Source organism: Amblyomma mixtum, chromosome 3, assembly GCF_055824585.1.
Source record: "Amblyomma mixtum isolate Tamu chromosome 3, ASM5582458v1, whole genome shotgun sequence".
Taxonomy (NCBI): Eukaryota; Metazoa; Arthropoda; class Arachnida; order Ixodida; family Ixodidae; genus Amblyomma; species Amblyomma mixtum.
Genome location: NC_143014.1, coordinates 225,902,996 through 225,909,185, shown reverse-complemented (window position 1 = coordinate 225,909,185; position 6,190 = coordinate 225,902,996). Strand labels below are relative to the sequence as shown.

General features: G+C 42.5%; 1 long non-coding RNA gene across 1 annotated transcript; it reads right to left on the bottom strand.

Annotated features, from left to right (window-relative positions):
- Positions 1-2,344: 2,344 nt before the first annotated feature.
- On the bottom strand, positions 2,345-3,018 carry LOC149353900 (uncharacterized). Its single transcript, XR_016289608.1, has 3 exons — positions 2,934-3,018; positions 2,801-2,839; positions 2,345-2,358 (listed from the first exon to the last, which is right to left on the bottom strand). It is a non-coding gene; the product is annotated as an uncharacterized LOC149353900 (long non-coding RNA).
- Positions 3,019-6,190: the final 3,172 nt, after the last annotated feature.

The window sequence follows — 6,190 nt, the reverse complement described above, 5'->3', positions numbered from 1 at the left end:
TTGTACATATACATGTGTCTATATGCAGTTCTTTTCCGCATCTCCTTCAAATATTTTCGGGTAGAGACGCAATCTAGGAATAAATATTGCATAGAAATTAAATAGTTTTAGAAAGTTTTAATTAAGAACACAGAGGTACAAAAAAATAGCAAATGCAAGCTATACAGAGAATCTACATTGAATGATATAAATAAAACAGTTCTTTGCAAAAGCTACTAAATCCAATATCTAATCTGATATCAGAGTTCATAAACACACTAAATTTGCTTTACACAATAATCCAATATCTAAGCTCTGATATCAGAGTTAATAAGCACACTAAATCTGAGCCATGCAATCCTGCCACTTTTTTTGAACTTTTCAAGCTGCTGAAGGGCACTGTGCACTTTTGGGTGGACTGAGGTTAACCTCCGGGACAACTGCCGGCTCCTCTCCTCTGGGTTCATCCCCACCAATTGCCTGAAAAGAAAAAGACACATTTAGAAGCTAGATCATCCTGCTTAGACCTGCAGAATTTTAGGGCTAGTCTAAATGCATAACTGCCTCTGTTAGTACTGCCGTTAGGTTGAGTCCAATGCTCTCTTAGCGCCACTTCTGTGGAAATAACGGTACATATTAACATCTTTTACATGGTCATACTAGCTTTTCAAGCAAAACAAAGCAACACAAAGCAATAAAAGCACACAGAGTAAGGCATGCTGTGATGCCAAGAGAGCAAATGACTCCAGTATTAGGCAGCCAACAGTACTTGTTCCAGACACTGCAGTTACTCAGTGCATTTTGATTTGGAATTCTTTATACAACCAATTTCTGTCCAGAGAGATATGCCTTGTGCATAAGCCACAGCGCAGTTACTGCCATATGCCTCAGCATCTAATTTTGGCAAAAAATTTTGAATTCTGTGACTTGCAAATGAATAATCTGCAATATTCTGGAGGAAGGCTCCCACACATTCACGTACACAGCCTCACACACAGCAATGGCTCGCATGCCATCGCTTCCTGTCTTAATGCTTCGCGGCCCGTACAGTACAGTTCTGTGCATATTCAGCATTTTTTCGCTTCCCTACTACTCAAGGCTCTTTCAGTCCCTTCTCTTCTTTCTCACTAGTCTGCACGGTTTTCTTTCCGCGTTTCTGGTCATCAAAAAGTTTGCTTTGCCTCACAGGTCATGAGCCTGTCGTGTGAGCTCGCGGTGGGTGTATCAAAGCGAGAAAAAGAATTGCGCTCTATTCATACCTTGGCTCCAACATAACGCCAGGTGCTTTCTGAAGCATACGATTTTGAAAAAAAACTCGTTCTAGATTCATGCATATAGGGTAGCGCTGCTTTTGGCAGGTGCCCGTCTGTAAATGTCTCATACAAATATGTGAGAGTGTTGCTGCCAAGCCGCAGCAGTTGTTCTGCTGGCTTGCATGAGCAGAAGAGTAGCAAACTTATCAAGGCATCAGCAGAACTTTGTTCATTCCCAGGTTGTACCCTTCCTAAAAATTCACATGAAACACAATCACATTTCTATCGTTCTGTCATTGTACTGGTTTCCACTTTTTTCCACAAAGTGGGACCACTTTAAAGTGGTTTATGGAACAGGTACCACTTGTAAATGGTCCCCCTTGCAATTGGCACCAGTTACAAATGGTCCCTGTTCCATAAACCACTTGTAAGTGGTCCCGAAATCAAGTGGTTCCTGTTCCAAACCACTTGCAAGTCTCACCAGTTCAAAACCATTTTCAAGTGGTGCTGAAAAAAGGATGGAAATTAAAGCACAGTATGCGTGTTGGTCAGTTCCACATTTTATTTCATCATCAGGGCCTGTAGTGTAACTAGGATGCATTTTCAAGATGACGCTTGAGGCTCCTACGCGTATCCTGAATCTTCTCAGAGAGCACAGCTGACATGTTTTGCACCGTGCCTGTCACATCAATGTTTCTGAGCATACCCCAGTCGGTGACAGTTTCTGAAAAGTAGTAATTGCTAAATTAGAATTTATAAATATAAGATGCTTGAAAGCACCTGGAATATCACTTACCAATGACGAGGCGGACTTTCTCCAGAGTCAATTCTTTGCGCGCCTCAACACCAGGTTTTTTTCTGTCTCTGCGGGCCACCTTGCCGCCATAGGTTCTGTTTGCCAAAACCGCGGAACCCCACAAGGCTTGTGCAGTGTCTTTAGCCACTAGTTTCGGCTTTTGGTTTTTTTAGTTGAAAATTTTTGTTGTTTGTGCTTCACTGATAGTCACTCCTCTCTTCAAGTGAAACTGCAAAGAGTGAAATTCAGCTACTGCTGTTGACCAAGCTGCACGTATGCTTACCCTTCCATCGCCACAGTCAGTGAAGATTGGTGTTCCAGGATCACAGTCTGAAAAAAACCAATTTCGGGCATTAGCTTTTTACTACATACTTGCAAACCAGTCAGTACTAGCGGTAATCAGGCCTGGCTGCTCATTGGAAGGCCAGGTCCGACTCCTTTCTTTGCATTAAATAGCCAAATAATTACTTTGGCTACATAATGCAAAGAGAGGAGCTGCTGAAAAAGACCTCGATGTTGGGAAAGATTGAAGGCAAAAGGAAATGGGGATGGCAGAGGATGAGATGGCTGAATGGTAGAAGGCCTGCTGTGCTATGGTACACATGGTTATGAAGATTCAAACGTGACAACAACGTACATGCTCCACGGAGAAAATTCAGTGACCCAGAAACCTTGTCTTGCGATAGCAGAAAAAGGAATCAGAAACAGAAGAACAAGATAGAGGTAACATGCAGTATACCAAGTTTAGTCTCCGGTAAACCCTTATGATTACCTCGGGAAAGCTGTGATTGTGGCAGGTTGTTTTCCAGGCCTAGGGCAGAGCACAGTGATGATAAATCGCATCTGAGATTCACTGAGAAAAATGAACTGAATTCTAGTTATTACATAAAAGAATATTATTTTACCAGGTAATGGTGACGTGTGTGCAGCGTCCAACTCCTCATTGAAATGTGTGGCACTGGCACTCTCGTCACGACTGGTAGTTGCAAGATCTGAAATATAATAAACGGTTGAGCTTGTAAATTCAAGAGAACTTAGAAGAACGAGTTAACATTCTAGTTGGTTCTGCATGGTGACGGAACAGTGCAAGAACAGGACAAAAAGGCCGAAACAGTAAATGACACAAATGGACTATGACTATCAATTGAATTTTATTTCGGACAGCAGACTATGTAGAGGAAGAAAAAAATAGGTGGTACATCAATATGAGGGTTTGCATAATCACCGAAATTCAGTGTACAGTCGCGTAAGTGAATAAAAAACATGAAGTTGTGAAATATAAAAGCAGTCGAGGCGAAAACATGGGAAGAAAAGACTGATAGGTGTAGAGTGCCATTGTCCAAACAACAGATACATATTGAAAACGGAATCTGATGCTTAAAAGCCGCCAAAAAAGCTAGAAAGTCTTTAAATACGCTAAAAGCCGCGAGGTGTAGATGGCCCTCGCATAAACAAAGGACGAGATCACACGTCCAGGGAGATAATTGAAGGCGGTATCTTAGTTAAATGAAAACGCATCGTGCCAAGGAACACTGTGTCAGCACACCGTCGATCTGACAATGAAGCTCATAAGCGCAGCTGAGCATGCATTGTGAGCAGTTACTTGCCTCGAGATGTTTCACTCTTCCTATGTGCTTGATCAATTAACCTTTTCCCGTTTCAGTTTTAAACTTTTAGCCCTTTATGGCCACTTTCAAGCATCAGATGTTTTTGTATTCATTTTGTTGTTTTTGCAATGGCCCTCTACGCCCCAGTTTTTTTTTGCTTTTTTGCCTCTACCGCTGTCATCATTCACAACTTCATGTTTTTTTATTTACTTACGTGATTATACACTCAATTCCAGTTACCATGCAAACCCTCCTATTAATGTGTTACCTCTTTTTCAGATGACAATCAGCGCCCATGTGTGTCATTCATTATTTCGGTCTCTTTGCCCTGTCCTTACACTGTTCCGTCACTTCAAGACAAACGGGCTTCTCTTTACCGGTGCAAGCGAATAAGTTCGAATTCTGCATATCCCCAGTCTACTTAAGTGAAAGGGTGTCCGCATGCACTACACCGTCAGTGGAAATCACCGTTCACTCAGAGAACCCATGCATAGTAGGTACCCCTCGGCGGAAGCTGTAAGCCTTAAAATAAAACACATACCACAATTTTGATACACCAGTCAGAGCTAAAATCTATGAATCAACTTGCCAAAACTGGGTTGGTTGCTGCACGAGGGTCCGACGTTATTTTGCACGAGGGCATCTTCAACACTGGTTTCACCTGACAGCATGGGCTGCATTTTGGCCTCTAGTAAGTCGTGCACTAAAACAAGAAAAGGAGTTCAACAACACCACAAAGACCTTAACATGCTTCACTATGGCCAAATGGCTTTACAAAGAAAGGCCAAGATTATAATAATTAATTTTGCCTAAAGGGTCAGATGCACTAAAGCGGTTTATAGGGCAGCTTGTTCTTTGTATCAGCGTCTTGAGAATCATTGCCTGTGTTAAATATAAAAACACACAGTAAACACACCGTAACGCAAACAGCGAATCTCCAAAATGACCAATAAAACTGCTGTTGGAGGTAATTGAGGCAAGACAATCATTATTCCATAAAAGGACAAAATATTTGTGCTGCAGAAAACATAGACTGAAATTCCACATTGCCAGCAGCTGAGAGAAATTATAAAAGCTCCCTTACATTTGAGACCATGATAAAGCTATTAGCATGCAATGCCAAATTCCGCCTAATCACTAAAAATAGAGTAAACCCTTGATAAGCCTACTTGTGAGCAGCGTCCCATCAATCAATGTCAGCTGTGACTTGATGTCATGCAGCCTGGCATTTTCGGCACATTTCTCTTTGTAACGCTGGCGCCAGTGTCTGGCATCTTGTTTCGCCAGAACAAGATCGGATTCTGCCACGGCGCCATCATCTGTGTCGCTGTCAGATGTTGATGCATATAGAATATGCTTCTTTCGGGTCTGCAAGGAAACTGAGTATTAATGAAGATTCCCATAAAATTTGTAGCAGTACGTGCAACTTACACCTCCACTGTCGGTGGCTTCCTCGTTCTTTCTTTTGGCGTTTTCGATCTGTGCTTTCAGAATACTGGCATATGCAGTGTTTTTTCCAGCCTGTTTCTGTTTCTTTTGTTCCTGAAAGTACACAATGACTGCTACAATCTGCAAAATCTCGATCTCGAATGAACGGGTACCTGCTTCCCCTTCCGTGACTGGGTAGCTTGGGAGGACACTCCACCCTCATCACTCCCATCAACCTCATATTCTGAGGCCGGAATTTTTGGCCGTGCGAATTCGTTTTGCCTCCCGCTTTCTGCGCAGGTCTTCTTCAGTCTCTATAAAAAATAAGATAGATGTAGTAGTTAGGGTCAAGATTTTGTTGAAGGTTGATATCAAAGGAACGGTTCTCAAGATGGAAATCAACTTACCTGCCATCATCAAAATCTGCGCAGAATAGTGCCCGGAATTCTCATTATGTGGATCAGCCCAAAATGCCGAGTACACCTCCTTCGCATCGAAATCCTTGTAATGCGCTGGCGCAAAGTCTTTAATTTTCGCGACAGGAACAGGATGCACCTTTCGGTCATGATCGTTGAGGAATCGCAGCAGAGCGTACATTTCAGGAACTACGCGTGGCTTAAATGTTTCGCGTCAAACCGTACGTACACAAGCCTACACGTGCAACTCGCATATGGTGGCTCGCGGTATCGCCGTCATGGGAAATCATGGAGGAAGGAAAACTCCATGTGGGAAATCCTTCCTTCCTCCATGTGGGAAATCGACTAGTTTGGCCGGCTGGCTTGGCTATTGTTGGATTAGGCTTCCCAGCATACGTTTTTGCTCGCGTTTTTCTTGTCTTTAGCGGCTTTATAAATTTATTAGTGCCTAAAAAATTCTCCCAAGCAGTGTGTGAAATAAAACAGCAAAATTCCTAGCTTTCACCATGAGTAACGATCGTCATACCACTACCGTGTATTTAGGGGAAAGGGGGGAGACGCTCGAATCCAATCCAGTTACATTCGGAACGTTTGGCTAGTTTGTGTTTTTGTGGTTTGATCATTGCCTTATGGCTTGATCTGTGGTTGTTTTTAGTGCTTCTTCTGTTCTCTTTTTTTACATCGTGGGTTTGTGAAGGCTGCTTCAAAAAA